The 18,982-nt window shown below is 42.8% G+C and overlaps 1 protein-coding gene across 3 annotated transcripts in view; it reads left to right on the top strand.

The window, feature by feature from the left end:
• FRY (FRY microtubule binding protein) overlaps window positions 1–18,982 on the top strand; it is a 304,066-nt gene that overhangs the window by 58,323 nt on the left and 226,761 nt on the right. The window lies entirely within an intron of this gene.

The raw sequence follows: 18,982 nt of genomic DNA, 5'->3' as shown, positions 1-18,982 counted from the left end.
TTCTTATTATCTAAACAGTAGTTTCTTCTCCACTTCTCCTTCGCACCAGTTTTAAAGGGATTGTTCAACCCCATGAATTTAAGAAAAAGTGTAAATTACCACTCCACTGCTGCTCTAGTACTGACACTTCCCCTACTGCTCTCCGTTCTTCCTGCTCCAGTGATTGGTTGCAGTGGCCACATGTCATGAGGACCTTTCATTGCTGCAGCAAGAAGGATAGAGACCAGCGATTGGCACCTAAACAATAAGGTATACATAGTATGCAAGGCCAAAAAAAGATATATGTCCATCCAGTTCAGCCTTTTACCCCCCAATGTTGATCCAGAGGAAGGCAAAAAAAAGTCCAATAAGGTAGAGGCCAATTTTCCCTATTTAAGAGAAAAAAAAAATCCTTTCTGACTCCAATCTGGCAACCAGAATAATCCCCGGATCAACAACCCTTTTTTTACTATATACTATACATTCATGGGGTTGGACACCCCTTTAATAAATCTGCCCCATAGAGTTTAATACCGGTTAACCAACAATTTGCCTGATTTGTCAAATAAAATAAGTGCAGTTATATTTTTGCAAAATTCAGAAAGCTTTTCAAGCAAAAAGATTTCTGCTCAGTGTTTTTGGACACAGGGGCACAAAGACAACAGTTGTTCCTGGGTCCTAGTGCCCAAGTGGTCCAAAGGCTTCTTTGTCCCATGAGAAGATGCTAGTATTATAAATCACCTATGATAGGAGGGAAGCCTGTTGCAGATCTTGCATTGTGGCCTAGGATCTTGCAGTTATGTTTCATGATTGGACAAATGCTCTAATATTGAATAAGACTATGTCTATACCGGTAATAGTAATGTAAAGTGCATACTTGGAATCCATAATGGGCATGTTACCATGCTTAACATACTGTGTGCAGTTACAGGTGTATTTAGTATTACACTACAATGCATTTATCTCCATGTAACAGTTCTTGCCAAGTTCTCAGTCAGGATTCTTCCGTTTCAAAGGTCCAAGAATACAGACTTCTAGTCCGTGGAATGTGAACAAAAGGGGCTATTGGTGTTACATATAATACTCGACGCATACATGCAGCATTCAGAAAGATATGTTATCTCTTTGTCTGCTTATATGATTTGAAATATGCAAATAACACTTCTCAGCATTCCTTCATGCACTGCATACAGTAGATTAGTGCCTAATATGGTATCAGTGTCTGTGTGTGTGCCATACAGACATATTACTTACCATATCACAAGACTATTTTATGTCTACATTCCATGTATTGGTGCAATACAGGAATACATATTTACTGTACATCAATTACAATTCTCAAGAAGCTAGTAGGTATAGGGGGAATTCTTCTTCCCTGACCCTACTATTTGTTAAAGGCAAAGGTGGTAGCTGGCTCTTGGAGGACTGCAGATGTCCATTAAAAATAGTAGGTGCTTTCAGTGTTGCACTAATATGTAGGTGCAGATAATCCTTAACCCTTTCCAATTCAATTGGTATCCTGGGTTCCCTAGGGGGCTTATTCTTTTTCTGCCGTTATACAATGGCGCTATATGCTGGCTAATGCCAGTACTGCATGTGGTAACTCGTTGGATAGGCTTCAACAGAAAAGAGGCTGGCATTATACAGTAAAAGAACCCCGACGAATGTCTTCCAACATCAGAGCTGTACAGCCTTAAATCATAATGTCTTTAGACGTCAGACAGTGGATTGGAAAGGGTTAAAGGTACCTCTTCCGCAGGGCGATTATCACCCAAATAATAACTAGAAACAGAGATTTAGCTACTTGCGACCCGTGCAGTCGCATTTGGCGGCGTTCGTCAGCTTGTAAGGGGGCACCAGGCAGGTGTAGGCTGAGGGCAATAGCCCCTTTTAGGTCACCCAGTCAAATGTTGTTCTTCCACCTTGTGGCAGTGTCTTGTGAATCTACATGAGTTATCCTCCTCCTGGCTGTTTCTCCTCTCTCTGATGTTCCAAGGTTCCGTTATTGGTCCATTGCTGCCCCCTGCAACACAGTTACTTAATTCTACTTTATGAGCTTGGTTCTGGTATTGCTTCTGTACATTGAAGTTGGTTTGTGCTATATTTATGTTATGAGCTTGGTTCTGATGCTGCAATTATGTTATGAAGTTGGTTCATGTTGTGTTCATATTGGTTCTGGTACAATAGTTATTCACTGAGCTGTTCTGGTGTTGGTATTCTGCTATTTTGATGCCTTTTGCACAAGTAGAATACAGATAGACTGTCTGCAATATTGGTTTTTTTTTTCTTATAATGGGGGAAGTTGCAAAAAAAAAATCAGTACAGGGTGCCACCTAACCCGAGGCTGGCGCTGATAAGTAAACCACTTTTGTTGCTGTAGTTAAGAATATTTTAAAAAATGGTGTTTTGTGGGGCCATGTGGTACCAATATAGTATATACATCACATAGCATGATATAGATATCATATTATATAATCATACAATTGTCATAGTGCTTTGCATTAAGAACATATCACTGGTGCAAGGATAAGTGTACATATTGGTGTGGTGGTAAACCTCATTCTAAAAGAACGCTCAGCTCTGGTATGCCCATTCTCTGGAAAGTTTCACTGCTGCAGGGTGGAGGGATATGTAAATGTAGTCAACATGTGTTTATTTTGTATCTTTAAAATTCCCTAAATTCCATGAACGATTCTGTAACGTACATGTGCCGTACATCCCGCTCATGCTAGACGTTACAGCCAGTGTACATTTTTCGGATTATGTATTTTTTCGCTGATATGATAATCATTAATTATGACTTTATGATTCTTATTTAGACCTCATTCACATCCCTGTGTTTGTTTTTTGTTTTACTGCACTAAAATGGGATTAAAAAGGTTTCGATTTACTTCCCATTGATTTCAGTGGGAATTTCCGAACTTCAGTTATGCTCCGTTCACTTCCCATCTACCTGCTTTCTGTATTTTAACAGAAAAATTACTGCTGACTGCAGCATTTTTTCTTCTATTAAGCAAATGAAAAGGACACTTTCTCTTCTTTTTTTTCCATTCTAGTCAATGGGTGACAGAACTGAATGGAAAGTCTGCTGTTTGGTTCTATTTTAGTTGTTTGTGTAATGGATCCGTTTTTAAATGAGCATGCACAGAAGGAAATAAAGGCAAAATAAGAAAAAACATATCAATTGAAAATGGTGAAAACAAAGGGATGGAAATGGTCCTTTTTGGATGGAATTGCCTACTGGATCCATTGAACTAAAACAGAAAACATAGTTGCCATTCTTGCAGTTTTACTTATGTTAGACTATTTTCATTTGAAACCACTGCTGTGAAGAAGCCCTTATGAAGCAGTAACCTATCTGGCTGCCATGAGACAGATTTTGTATTTGCATCATATCAGAATTTGATACTGTTAGCCAGAAAAATCAATGTGGTGTTAAATACCATTGTATAAAAAAGACAAAAGTATTATAGAGGTGATGCCTTTGTGGGCTACCCAGAAAATGTATATTTACAGGTTTTTGGAGCTCAGAGGCGCCTTCATCAGGCAGGTTTTACTCATTTTGCCGAGTATTTAACACCACATTGAGTACTGTTGTCAGAGGAAAACTAAGAAGCCTACTATAACAAGTGATCAGAAGTAGAGATGAGCGAGTAGTGCCTTAGCCGAGTATCTCCCCGCTCGTCTCTAAAGATTCGGGGGCGGTGGGGGGCGGGGAGCGGCGGGGGAGAGCGGGGAGGAACGGAGGGGAGATCTGTCTCCCCCCAGCTCCCCCCTGCTCCCCGCTGCAACTCACCTGTCACCCGCGCCGGCCCCCGAATCTTTAGAGACGAGTGGGGAGATACTCCGCTAAGGTACTACTCGCTCGAGTAATGTGCCTTAGCGAGTATACTCGCTCATCTCTAATCAGAAGTAAAATGAGTACCAACCTTTATAGGATGCGTCAGAACCTCCGGTCAGAGACTCTGTCACAGATGCGGCTGAAAATACTGGAAGAAGCAGTGCTTTTTCCTCCTTTCAAAAAACAGGCAGCTGGGTGGACAGCGGGCAGAACCTACTATAGTCAATGAGGTCCATCGGGCGCTGATCAGTTCCACCCAGAGACGGAGCTCCCCAAATGGATCATGAAAGCGGAGCCCTGAGCGCAGATGTGAAAGTATGCTAAAGTAGACCTGGATTATGTGTTGGGTAGCCTTCACTCCCATTGTCAGCGGCATAGCTATACAGGGGGTAGAGGTAGTGGTTGCAACCAGGCCTTAGTGCCTAAGGGAGCCCAAAACCCCCTTTGCCAAATAGGACATTAGTATTAGTTAGGCCACTCTAACACAGGTGGTTTTTTAAAGCATTTAGCGCCCGCTAAAAACGCTGCATTTCGCATGCGGGGAAAAGAAACGCAACATGCTCTATCTTTGTGCGCATTTGCTTACCAAAGGCCCCATAAAAGCCTATAGGGAGTGCGCATCCGATATCCGCGTAATTGCGCTATACATTGCACGATATCGTGGTAAATCGAACACATCGGGGAATAATTAGTCTGCACCCACGCCGATGTGAACATTCCCCGACAGCGCAAAAAGTGCAGTAAATTGTGCTAACACATGTATAGAAATGTTGCGCACACGGCCAAGTGAGTCCGCCCTTAGTGCTATATACCATTGTTCAGTATTGGTGTTGGGTGGAGCAAACCAGTTTGGGTTTGAGACCCAGAAAAGTATTCTACTTTTACGTTTAGTTTACTCAACACTAACTACTTGCCCATAAGAAGATGAGGGCTCTGCTACAGATTTTGCATTGGACTCCATTCCACCCCTGCCTTTCCCATTTACTAATCAACAAGCATAACAGCAGATGTAAGAAATGAGCAAAATCTTACATCCTACTCTAGAAATTGTTCTCTGTTTGTATTGACCCACATGGGAATATTTTACTTGACTCTTGCTTAGCTCTACACTTGTGCAAAATGAATTATTTTAAAGCAGATCCCAAAGGGTCATGGAAAAGATTCCCTCCTCCGAATCAATGTGGCCATCTCCATCAATATAAAGACCGAATTGACATTATGTCCATGGAGACCTTCTTTGCATGGGAGTTTGTGGAGTGGGATCAGAAGATGAGCCTGTTCCATACGCTGCGGATGTTGGCTGCGTTATACAGTGAACAATGGCTGGGATCGTAGATCCCTTTAATTTTGTAATGTTTAACCCCTTAGCTGCCGCTGTCTATAGTGACTGTTCCATCTGTCCGTGGTTAGCTAGAGGGGCTCCCCTTGTGACCTCTTTCTCTAAGGAGTAAAGGCCCATTTACATGCAACGATTATCGCTCAAAATTCGTTCAAATAAGTGAAAGTGAGCGATAATCGTTACGCGCACTATTCATTCATTTGTGGCTTATCGCTGAGTTTCAACCTGCATAAAAATAGTCGCTAGTTCATTCACATGCCTTTGGGCTTGAACAGCATTCGTTCAGTCTTTGAAACGACTCGAGGGGAGGGGTGATTGTTCGCCCAGTTAAAACACAATGACTCCTCCAGCAGAAGACAATGGCTTTTCTTCGCACTCATTTAAAACCTTCTGGCTTAGAGATTCTTCGCATAAAAACACGCTGACCTGAGCAAACAACATTTACAGTGTTGACATAGCTAACGAGGGAAATGGCGAGGTTTTCACATGATTATCTTTTTGTGTAAGCGCTCAGCATTTGAAAGCAAAAAAGTTGTTAAGTAGTTTGTTCTTTCAAACGACGATCGCTGCATGTAAATGGGGCTTTGGACAGAGCAAGGGGCCCCCTCTATCACCATGTTGCCGCACCCCACACCCTGTGATGCAGTTGCAAAATGCAGGTGGGGTGCTATGGCTTTATGACTTCTCAGAAGCAGGGCGTTATATGATGGAATGCCATTAAAAGAAAAAAAAAAAGAGAAATACAAAAATGGGTTTTTCTTTGCAATGTTGCCTCCCCAAAGAACATGTACATTTTACAGTAAAAACAAAATGCAAAAAACAATGGCACTGTTGCAATTTTTTCTATTTCATCTCGCTGGATTGTGACTCAGATTTTCGCAGCGGGATGCGACCCTGTGCGCCTGCAGTGACCCCCAGCTTACCTGTCCGGCGTCTTCTCTCTGCTCTGCAGATGTGTCGGCTGGTGCACAGCCGCACATGCGCAGTGCAGAGCCGTCAGGCCGCGATGACGTGGATAGTGCGCGGCTCCCACTAGAATAGGACATGCTGCAATTTCCATCCCACAAGCAGAATATCGCAGTTGATTTCCGCTCGTGGACATGGAAATGCATTTTTCAATGCATGTCCTATGGGCTGTATTCGCTGCGGGAGCTCTGGATCCCGCAGTGCATATACGCCCATGAGCATTAGGCCTGAGGTACATTAAATGGTGCTATTAAAAATACGACTCGCCCAGCAAAAAACAAGTCGTCATGTTGCTATGTTGATGGAAAAATAAAAACGTTCTCATTCTTGGAAGAGAGGGATGAAAAAAACCCAAACCGTGGCTGCCAAAGCTGTTCTATCTTTCTGTGTGTAAACTTTTGGGCGTATAAATATTCATGAGCGTTAATGAGCAGACATCAAACTGTAGGAAGCCGATCCTTCATGTTATTACCACACAAGTTATATGCTCATACAGGTAATTTAATGTGCGGTGTAACACATTTCTGCAGGAAGCAGATGTGATGGGTGCTGAGCGCATTTTGAGATGTCTGTTAGTAACTGTAGAAAGAAAATACTTATTTTGTTTCAACTTTACTTATGACTACATTTTTTTTAAAGTCAAGTTACACATTGTAGCTGAGCAGTTTATGGCTTATTAAATACAGTTAGTGTCTTTCTTAATAACGACTAGAGATGAGTGAGCACCCAAATGCTCGGGTCCGCGTTATTCGAGTCGAGCTTTTCGTAAAATTCGAGAGCTCTACTCGAGTAATGAACCCCATTGACTACAATGAGACTCGAATCTTTTTGTGTGTGGGACGCCGGATGCCGAGCTTTTTTTTCCCCTCTCTCTCTCCCTCTCTCTCCCTCTGTCCCCCTCCCCCTCTCTATCTCTCTCTTTCTCCCCCTCTCTCTCTCTTTCTCCCCCCCTCTCTCTTTCTCCCCCTCTATCTCTCTCCCCCCCTCTCTCTCCCCCCTCTCTCCCTCCCCCCCTCTCTCTCCACCCTCTCTCTCTCTTTCTCCCCAACTCTCCCCCTCTCTCTTCCCCCTCTCCCTCCCTCTCTCTCTCTCCCCCCCCCCTCTCTCTCTCACTCCCCCCCCTTTCTCTCTCTCTCCCTCTCTCTCTCCCCCTCTCTCTCCCCCCCTCTCTCTCTCCCCCTCTCTCTCCCCCTCTCTCTCTCCCCCCCTCTCTCTCCCCCCCTCTCTCTCCCCCCCTCTCTCTCCCCCCCCCCCCTTTCTCTCTCTCTCTGCCCCTCTCTCTACCCCCTGCCTGCCAGACAAAAAATTTGCCAATGACTGGAGCAGGGTCGAACACGGCTTTATGCTCGTTCGAGTAACGAGCACCATCGAGTACGCTAATACTCGAACAAGCATCAAGCTCGGCAGAATATGTTCGCTCAACTCTAATAATGACCAATCATGTAATGTAGGGCAGTGTTCTCTTTTAGTTGCACCTCACATTGTGATCCATAGCAGTCACAAGTCAAATGTATCATAAGTTTGCAATCGCTGCTCATTTCTACAATGCATTGGGAAAAAGAAGCAACTTTGCAAATGTCCTTGATTTAAAAATCTCCATCTGCCATTTAGTGCATACAGCTATTATGCAGCCCTATGATTCTCTATGACTAAAGACTGTAAACAGATCCTATGTAGTCTGTTCCTGTCGCCCTAGGCCGGCCTTCCAGGTTTATATGGGACCTTGGGCGGTAGTCTCAGTGCGCCCCTGTTTTATTCATTTTTTTATATTTACCCCACTATTAAAATGAAGTGCTAACTTTATATACTGTACCTGGGTATAATTGAAATAATGCTACATTATACTTGATATTACAAAGCATTATTAGAAACCCACCTTCCGCTATAGAAGTTCAGTATGAGCTGAACAATGGTATATGCTGAGAGTTGTAATTTCACAAGCTAGAATGCTGCAGGCCTTACATGTAAATACAACACTGATGCAATGCAGAGACAAAATGCACGATGACTCGGAGTGACTCACAGGTGACCTCCTCTGGGATCGTTCCTCTTCTTCTGCATCTGGTCCATGACTTCTTCCAGCTATGTTTTGCCTCTGCAGAGTTTTCTGCCCATTTATCTTTAGCTCCTCTGAAATCATAAGCACCACATACTACATCACCTAATTAGTACTACTCCCTGTGCCCCCAGAAATGAAGTGCTGTACCTCCTGAAATTTTATTTCCCCTCTATCTGTGCCCAGACTGCCATGAACTCTACTTTGTATGTAAACTCGCCATCTTGCTGCTGTGTCCAATGCCATCAAGAGAAAAAAAAAATCACAGAATACCTCTTTAACCCATACTGCCCTGGACATGCTGGAGGTTGTAGTTCTGTTCTCATATCCAGGGGAACGATTTCCCTGTGATAGACCACCAAAGGTATGCCCCATTATCCCTCCCTCCATCTAATATGTATGACCTTTTATACTCCCTTCTTGTGATGTCTTCTAATATCACAAAGCAGCATGCTGGGACTCTCCCAACCCCCACTCCCTCCAAAGGGGAGAATATAAGATGTAAAACTACAACTCCCAGCACACCCAGGCTATTATAATGGAAAGTCAAAAGAATTGAGAACTCCAAATACTAGCATTTTTCCCAGCTACAAGATTTCACACAAAAATCTATAACCAAAGGACCTTCAGTCTTCACTGCTGAGCCTCCTGACATAATTGCAGGTCCTGTTTCAGCCTTACCATACTGTCTATTCTCCACTGCTGAGCTCTGCCCCTCATGACATCGCTGGTCCTGGTTCCCTTCACAGCACACCGTGAGTCCTTAACTTTTCATCCTTATGGCAAAGGGCTTGGGTAGCCCCCAAGCATGGTCGGCTCGGTACCTGCCCGGGTCTGCCCAGTGTCTGCTGATCTCGTACTCCCTTCCACCTGTCTTCTACTGTTTGTTGGTCTACTTGCTGTATTGTGGAAACCCCAGACTCAACCTAAAATTTTAGTTCCAGATGAACACTGAACATCCCATTCTCTGCCTTAGATCCATAAACCTTACTTTACTGGTAGCATTATTCTATAAAGATAGGAATATTGTTCCACTTTACATGTGTGTTTGTGGTGCAAAGCTTGTTCCACAGCTTGGAGCATGCCCCTTCCATAAAGGAAACCTGTCAGTTTGAAGATGGTGTTTGTTCTGCGGGCAGCATGTTATAGAGCGGTAGGAACTGCACAGATTGAAATAAAGGGTTTTGGAAAAAAGATTCTCATAATTTGTATTTTAGTCATTTACATTCCTGCTCTTTCTATGTTTAGGAGTCCAATAGGGAGCCCCATCAGTGACTGACAACTATATCACTATATGTATAATGTAATAGTCAAGGCTTATAGTCACTAAGTAGGATCACCCACTGGACACCTAAGCATATAAAGGGATGTGAATGACTAAAATACAAATTATAAAAATATATATCAATCTGCTCAGTTCCTCCTGCTATAAACCATGCTGTCAACAAATAAGCCCACATTTATTTGCAACATGGCAAGTTCCCTTTAAACTAGAGAATGGGAGACCCCCTAATAAGGAGGACCTGCTTGGATCGGGGGAAATTTGTAGGGCTAATCTTGGTTTTGCTTTTTGACTTGAGAGTGACTTATGAGGATTAGATGAAAGCGTAGTTCCAGCTGATTAAACACAGCAACATTTTTCAAGTGCCCGTTTTCTGTCTGTGCCTTTGTCTCCTACTTGCTGAGATAGTCGAATTTTAGAGATAGAGTTAGCACCTCCAACCTAGAATGTTTAGAATGTTTGACATGCTTTTGTGGAATCCATGGTAGGCAATGATAGATAAACAAGTGAATGTTTGCTCAAAACACTGACTTCTTTTTAAGGAAGGAAAATAAGTAACTTGTACTAAACATTTCGGATTTGTTTGAAGAGTTTTATGTGCACTCGAGATACTCTACTTTGAAGAGCTGTTCTTCTTTCCCCTTGTAGTTCTGGATTTAAATAGAGGTTTAAATGAGCACATTTCTGCCAGCACTTCAGCCTTTCATCATAGGTCATAATACAGAAGCTGGATATATTCTAACAAAAAAAACAAAAAACGACTAATATACAACAAATAAACAAGTTTGGAACTCTTTCTAAAGACTTGCAGGATGCATCGCTATACTCTGTGGTTCCTTGATTGCTGATCAGAGGTTCCCCAGAACACAAGAACAAAAAGTGTTACTTTTACAATGAGGAAAGCAAACAGCCTGCTCAAAGTTGTTGTTTTGCTAAGTGGTAAACATATCTGAGCCAAATTAAAGCACTTGAGAAGAATTATGGAAGCGTTACCTTTCCCTACAGCGAGTTTCTTTGAGGCAAGATTGTCATTCAGGGTTCAGCAGAATTGGAAACATTTTTTAAAAATTTCCTTGAAATAATACAATTGGCAATTGCTGCTCTTAAAGGGGTTGTCCCGAGGCAGCAAGTGGGTCTGTACACTTCTGCATGGCCATAATAATGCACTTTGTAATGTACATTGTGCATTAATTATGAGCCATGCAGAAGTTATAAAAAGTTTTATACTTACCTGTTCCGTTGCTGGCGTCCTCGTCTCCATGGTGCCGACTAATTTTCGCCCTCCGATGGCCAAATTAGCCGCGCTTGCGCAGTCCGGGTCTTCTGCAGTCTTCTATGGGGCTCCGTGTAGCTCCGTGTAGCTCCGCCCCGTCACGTGCCGATTCCAGCCAATCAGGAGGCTGGAATCGGCAATGGACCGCACAGAAGAGCTGCGGTCCACGGAGGAAGAGGCCATCTTCAGCGGTGAGTAGAGAAGTCACCGGAGCGCGGGGATTCAGGTAAGCGCTCCGGTGAGCTTTCTTTACCTCCCTGCATCGGGGTTGTCTCGCGCCGAACGGGGGGGGGGTTGAAAAAAAAAAAAAACCCGTTTCGGCGCGGGACAACCCCTTTAAGTCATGTCCCTATGAGACAGACGACTTGAAACCTGACGAGAAGTGCAAATGCTTTATATGAGTAGATTTAACCAACCGCATTGTTTCCTCATAGTATCAAGTTTTTTGTATTGTATGGCAAAATAGGGTTTGCGAGAAGGGATTTATCTTTCTTTTGGATAGGTTCATAGGAGTTGGATGGTCTACTATGCTTGCAGACATGTGACCTATGTAGAGACACAGAGCACTGGCCATTAGCTTGTAGGGTGGGCAGCAAGTGGATGTAGGCTGGGGATAATCGCCCCTGCGATCCCCCCCCCCCCCTTCCCCACCCTATTTCTCCCCTCACTTATGTCCACCGTGCCAGATGATTATCTTCTTCCATGTGGCAGTATTTTGTGCAGTTGCATGAATCACCATGTGCCAAGGTGAACTGTCACCCCACAGTGCCTCTTAGGGTTATGACTTTTTAAAAAATATGAATTTTCCCGATGTTGCATTTCATTAACTTTTGCCATTGTGTTAGTTTTCCGGTGTTACTTTCTTTTGGTCATATAGAAACCTCCTGCACCAAATATCATTTCATTTTTGCCAAATACGGCAAATGGCAACAAATAATAGGAGTTTATAAGTTGTAAAACATAATAAAGAAAAGAAGCCTATCTGCTAGGAAAGGGTTAATGCAAGCTTTAATACAAGAATTTCTGTCAGCAAGGTTACTAGGTCATGTGCAAAGTTTAAATACTGAGTCACAGAGGATGGATAAGTGCTGGATTGTGATGCTCTAAATTCGTTTTAGTATTTAAAATTGGTTTAAATATTGTTAGCCTCGCCAATTCTCAATTCTCATATCTAATGGTATGTATTTTATTTTCAGATTTCATGCTTCAGGCTAAAACAACATCTCATTAGGTGCTGAGGTTTTTTTTTACAATTCAACAAAATGAAAATCGTTTTTGAGAGTTATATGGTAAAAGTCAGCGTTTGCCACCACAGGCTTTCAAGTTTTAAAAAATTTGAAAAAAGTGGTAACCCTAGTGCCCCTGCAACACAATTGCTTAGTTCTGCTACTCTATTTAAGTGATGAGCTTTGTTCTTTGACTACATTTATCTTATAAGCATGGTTTTAGTGGTACTGGTGTATCTTGACGCCACCAGGAAGTAGTGCTGGAGAGAACACTGACAGCCTGGTAACGCCCCCTGTACTTGATTGGCTGATGACAAGGCTCCTCTGCAGGTCCTGGAAGGCCAGTATCATCCTCCTGTCCCAGCTGCTGGCCAACAGTTTTCCCCCACGCTGCTGCTGTCAGTCAGGCAGGCTCCCTGGCCAGCCCCAGATGTAATTTTGCCGAAGCAGCTTTCACTGTCCCAGGCTCCCCGGGAGTTTTGTGTAATTCACGCTGCTGCACTCTGGTGGCTGGCCCTTCCCCGCTGCTGCTGTGAGTGTCACAGGCTCCCCAGGCGGCCTCAGATGTCACCTCTGGCGGTGTGTTCCCCCGCCCTTTGACCGCTGCTGGTGAGTGTGGCAGCCTCTTCAGCCAGGCCACATGTTACCTCCAATAGTGTGTTCCCTGGCGCTTACCCACTGCTCCCTTCTGTCCCGGGCGGCAGGACATTGCAGTGTATGGTGAGCCAGTGTCGCAAGCAGACTGCACTCTGGCCCTTCCCCGCTGTTGCTGCTCCCCGCTGTCCGTGTCCCTTCTGCTTAAAGCGAGCAGCTTGCGGAGGGCAGATGGAAGGGGGACCACTGCAACATATTGCTGCATCTTGTGTACAGATTTTTGCCTCACCTGGAGGGTTAGGGTAAGGGATTATTGCCCTTTTAGGACAATATTCTCTTAACAGTAACCCTCTAGGGCAGGCAAAAACCTCTACACACTGTACTGCTAAGACCTTACTAAAGTACACCTATCGGGAGCTAGGGGGCATTCCTGCATCCAAGCCCTGTCAAACCCCATAGCTTCCGGTGGCGTCAAGATACACCAGTATCGGTATTGTGCCTATGTACTTAGTTTACTTTGTGCTGTATTTATCTACTGAGTGTTTTTCTGGTGCTGGAATTATGTACTGAGCTTGGTTCTGGTGCTGTACTTGTTATGAGCTTGGTTCTGGTGCTGAGTTTATGTACTGAGCTTGGTTCTGGTATTGTATCTATGCACAGAGGTTGTTTTTTTCTGTGTTTAGGTCCTGAGCTTGGTTCTGGCACTATATTTATGCACTGCTTGGTTCCAGTGCTATATTTATGTTGTAATCTTGGTTGTGGTACAGTATTTAGTCGCTGAGCTATTATGATGTGGGTATGTTGTTTTCTTGCTACTTTCTGCACAAGCAAAATACAGGCAGACCGTCTATCACTGCAATACATATAGATTTTTTCTTATGACTGGGCCACCAAAAAAAAAATTCCATGCAGTATGCCATCTAACCTAAGCAGCACTGCTTGTCGATATGCCCTTTGGTAGGAACATGGTTTAGATGTTGTCCATTCCATGTACATAATACACTTACAATATGAGCTGACAGCAAAATTTGGCTAAATTTAACACCTTCTTTGCCACTAAATTTGAACAGTGCCTGAGATGAATCAGTCACAGAGCACAATTTCTATCTTCTGACTGTCTATCTTTGGTTTAATACCACAGCTTGTGCTGTCATAACAAGGGCTGGAAAAATTGTCTGGCTGGATCATAAGCTCTAGTAAAGCTCCTCTACTTCATCTAACAAGTCGTAAAATGCAAAAAATATAACTGGAAGCTTGTAGGGCAGTTCTATTCTCCCATGGCAATTTAGTTGCAGAAGTTCATCCTATTCATATGAGTGGCGTTTGCAGAAGTTGATGCACATAGTATAGGAAACTACATGTATGGAATGAGTTTTTTATTTGCAAATGTTTTGCAGCAAATCTCCCATATGTGAAATTACCATTGACATCTGATGGTTTAGACCAGGGGTCCCCAACTCCAGTCCTCAAAGACCACCAACAGGTCATGTTTTCAGGATATCCTATAGTAAGAACACCTGTGGCAATGTATGAGGCACTGACAATAATTACATCACCTGTGCAATACTAAGGACATCCTGAAAACATGACCTGTTGGCGGTTCCTCAGGACTGAAGTTGGGGAACACTGGTTTAGAGGTTGGGGGCACTCTCCTGTGGTTACGAATTTAGCACTGTTGTCTTGCAGTTCTGCGATCCTAGGTAAAACATCTGCATGAAGTTTTTATGTTCTCTCTGTTTCATAATAATCACCTTCATTTATACAGCACATGCATATTACACAGCCTTTTGAATCACTTGATATTTTCTGCCCCCAATGGGGCTCACAAGCTATAATTGCCTATTACGGTAGTATGTTTTTGGAATGTGAAAGGAAATCCATTCAAACATAAGGAGAACATGCAAACTCCATGCAGATGTTGCCCTTGGTTAGATTTGAACCTAAGACAACAGTGCTGAACCACAAGACTACCTGCACGACCATTCATCAATTTTAGGCATATTGTTGATGGTTCAAACTAATTAGGACTAAACCAAACTTTTTTCTGAAATTTGGCGAGCCAGACGAACCAAACGTTTCAAAAGTTTGCTTATCTGTACCACTAAGTAATGAACATTGTGGACCAGTTTTTTAAAAAAAAAATGATGCTCAAAAATGGACATTGCAGTCTTATTTTGCTGTTGAAATAGAATCTTCCTAGTCCTCACATCTAATGGATTTCCTGTAGAAAATTTCCACAGGAAATTTGCAAAAGCTGCAGGGAAATACTTAGCTGTAAATCCACACCAAATCTCTCAGATTTTGGTTATTGCTGTTGAGGATTTTCCTGCATACTTGCATAATCTAGATTATGATCAGATGTCATTGCAATTAAGAGCTCCTTCTTACTGTGCTCCTTGCTTTTGCTCACTCTTCCAACGACTACCGGTCTTCAGGAGATGATAACCAAACGAGTTCCCTCGATCTTCAAAGAGCTGTGCACTGCATAATGACTGTGCCTGGTATTGTAGTGCAGTCCCTTTCACATGAACATGATGTCAAAAGCCAGAGAAGAGACCACAGTCCAAGTGCTGCAGCCCCTTCAAAACAGCTGATCAGCAGGGATGTCTCCCTCTCCCTTTATTCCTCCTGTAACATATATAAAGGTTTCCATCATGTCCTCCTCTTCCTTCTTTCCTCCTGTAACATATATAAAGGTTTCCATCATGCCCCCTCTCCCTTCTCTCCTCCTGTAATATATATAAAGGTTTCCATCATGTCCCCCTTTAGCTTCTCTCCTCCTTTAACATATATAAAGGTTTCCATCATGTCCTTCTCTCCCTTCTCTCCTCCTGTAATATATATAAAGGTTTCCATCATATCCCCCCTCTCCCTTCTCTCCTCCTTAAACATATATAAAGGTTTCCATCATTTTCTCCTCTCCCTTCCTTCCTTCCTTCAGCCTATACAGATTAAGTTCTTTACTTTTTGCTGATTCAGTTTTGTTCTTAAGACCTTCCACCATTTTCGTAGGCCATTTTTGGACTCATTGTATTTGATCAATGTCTTTCTATAGATAAAATCTTAAAAACAGAACACCGTATCCCAGATGTGGTCTTGCCAGAGCTCTATACACCAGGATCACAATCTCCCTCTTTCTACTGGTTATATCTGTAGGGTCCCAGAATACCCTTCTAAATGGAGATGAGCTGTAATACCAGTCACAGCCCATGGACAGACGAGGCACTGTTACTGGAAGAAAAACAAAGCAGATCCTTTTGTCTAATTCTGGACAACTTTGTTGTAGTTTTTTCTTAATTTAATCTCCTCTCTTTTTGGATAATTAAAATCAAGAATAAGATGTGTTGCATACATAAAAAAAATAATCTTGTACGGCTGCCGTCTCCCGATCCTCTGACACAGCTTTCATAGCAATCTTCTGCTGGATATTGCAGCTATTATATTTAATCTCTTCCTATGTTCATTTCCATCCGCCTCCTTAATTCATGGGCCTTGTGGCAGCAATCATAAATTCTGAACATAACACCAAGTTCTGCACTTATTTATCTCTTCGTTTTACTAAACAGGAATTTGCCTCTTAAGTACATTGAGGACATGATGCTGTACGGTAGATTTCCGGTTTATAGTCCATGGTCCAACATTTGTCAAGAAATATTAAAGGGGTTGTGAAGGTTAGAAAAACATGGCTGCTTTCTTCTACAACCAATATCTCCCCTGTCCACAAGATATGGATTATATTGCAGCTGAGTCCTGCTCACTTCAGTAGAGCTACAATATGAGACGACTCATTGACAAGTGCAGTGCTGTTTAGGAATGCTCCACCACTCGGAGACCACCAATATACTTTTTTATGACCACCACTAAAGGGCCCAATTCTGATGAATATGCCTTTCTAGGGTGCATTCACACGGGCATTCGCAATATGTGTTGGAGAAACTCAGATCAATATTGCACTTGTAAACCCACACATTTTTCTTATGCATTGCTGCACTTTTACGTGCTTGGAAATTACATGTTGTTCCAATAGTAAAAAAGGAAAATGAAACTCTTATTTACATGTGCGTGCGATACATTTTTTTTTTATTGCTCCCATAGTAAAGATTGAGCGATTCGGTATTATTGTATCTTGACGCCACCGGAAGCTAGGGGTTTGACAGGGCTTGGATGTAAGAAGGCCCCTGTAACACCCTAGCTCCCAATTGGCTATCTTAATGTAGGTCCTACCAGCAGCCCCTTGGCACTCTGCACCACTCCCTGCTTCTTCACATCCACCCTGACCCCACAGCTGGCGGCAAACTGCTCGGGTTAAAGAAGGCCCCCTCTCCCACCGCAGTGCACCACTCACCGCTCCTGTACATCCACCCCGGCCCCCTGCTCTGGTCATTAAGCAGCGCTCTGCTGCGCTCGCCGCTGCTGGCTGCAAATATCTCCGCTGATGACACAGTGCCGCGCCTCCCACACCCGCTCTGCAGCGCTCACCGCTTCCTTCCACTGCGGCTCTGAAGTCCCAACCGCCGCCTGTGACCTTCCTCCACAGGGTCCACCGATGCACATCAGTGCTCAGAAGTGACGACCGCTGCCTCACTCCTTCCTCACGGCTTCTGCCACCGCTTACATGTCCTGTGAGGCCAAGGAGCAGCGCTCACCGCAAAGTCCCGACCACCACCTCTGACCTTCTTCCACGGGGTGCGCCGGTGCACAGCTGTGGTCAGAAGCGCGCACCGCTGACTGTCTCCTACCTCCACGGCGGGTGCCGGAGCCTACAGGACCTGTGAAGGCCAGGGCGGGGAGACTGCCAATTAGGAATAGGTGGCGGCAACCCCTTGTCAAACACCCTGTATCTTGGATCCACCAGTACTTTTGGTGGTGTCAAGATACAATAATACCGAGCGATTCCTAAACAGAATTGCCCAAAAATAGGACATGCTGTGATTTTTTTTCTATTTTACAGCATCTATGCGAGAGGAAAAACTGCTCATGTTCATTAACCCATTTAAAATAATGGGTTATTTTCACCACATGCGATTTCTGCTCATCATAGAACGCACAGAAATCGCATGTGAAGATCACCCATCTGAATGCACCCTTACAGCTCTGCCTAGGAAGTCTGTCACTGTTCATATTCTAATGGCTGAGATTTAAGCTTGGCCTTTTAACTTTTTAGATGCTGTAGCCAATGCTGTCTCTAATGTCTTAAGTAGTTTTCAGTGAGAGTGAACTCCTTCTGTACTCTTATCAGCCCACCTTAATGTGATTTTGGTTTGCTATGGCAGCTGGAGTCCTAACAATGACCTTAAAGTCCCCTGGTGGGTCTAAAAAATGTCTTTAAAAAAGTGTTAAAAAATGTCAAAAATACAATGAAGCTGAAAAATCTTTATGTAATTTTTTTTGGTTTAATTATCATTCCATTCTTAATGGCCTAACTGAAAAAGTTCAGTTATTGAAGAAAATATAAAGGCAAAATTGCACCAATAACATCTACAGCTCGTCCGCAAAAAAAAACTGTTCCTCGTACAACTCTTTCAGTAGGGTATTAAAAATGTTAGGGGTCTTTGAAAAAAAAAGACAAAACTAGTTAAGCAAAAAAAAAAGGATATGCATTCCGTCTTGCCATAATCCTAAGAATCCACAGAATAAAGTTAACGTCATTTATACCACTAGTGAAGTATAGTTGTTGTTTTTTTTTTACTAATCTCAACCCAAAAACATAAAACAAAAAGTGATCAAAACATAATATGTTCCAAAAAATACTGTCATTAACAACTACAGCTCTTCCTGCAAAAAGAAGTCCTTGTAAAGTGTTATCAATAGAAAAATAAAAGTGTTTTAGCTCTTGAAATGCAGCAACACAAATAATTTTTTAAGGGTTTTTATTGTGCGAAGTAGTAAAACCTAAAAATATATATAAATTTGATATCACTGTAATTGTGCTGAGCAAGAGAATAACATTGTCATCTTTTTATACCATATGGGGATTGCTCTAAAATTGACACAAAAAAAAATAATGGCAGAATTTTAGTTATTTCCCCTTTCGTCTAAAACATTTCGTAAAAGTTATGTAATATATTATATTTGCCTCAAAATGGTGCCATTAAAAGGATGCATTGCGTTCTGCAAAAAACAAGCTCGCAGACAGCTATGTTATGTGTCTTGGAAGGAGGGGGATGAGAAAAACTGAGAAATTGGTTTACAATTAGGGGTTACGGGGCTAAATGGGTTGTATAGTACAAGTTAAGAAAAACATGGCTATGTCACACATGTCCACAGGTTTTGTGTGATATTGCCGATCAGCCCCATTCCTTTAAGTGGAGTTGAGTGGCAGTACCAGACACAACCTGTGGACAAGTGTGGCACTGTTTCTGGAAGAAAGTAGCCAATGTTCTCTAATCTTGAGCAACTGAGGCATTGATCATAGAATTATATTGT

The sequence above is a fragment of the Eleutherodactylus coqui genome, chromosome 1 (genome assembly GCF_035609145.1).
Source record: "Eleutherodactylus coqui strain aEleCoq1 chromosome 1, aEleCoq1.hap1, whole genome shotgun sequence".
Lineage (NCBI taxonomy): Eukaryota > Metazoa > Chordata > Amphibia > Anura > Eleutherodactylidae > Eleutherodactylus > Eleutherodactylus coqui.
The sequence above is the reverse complement of the archived record's forward strand: the minus strand, read 5'-3'. Positions and strand labels throughout refer to the sequence as shown.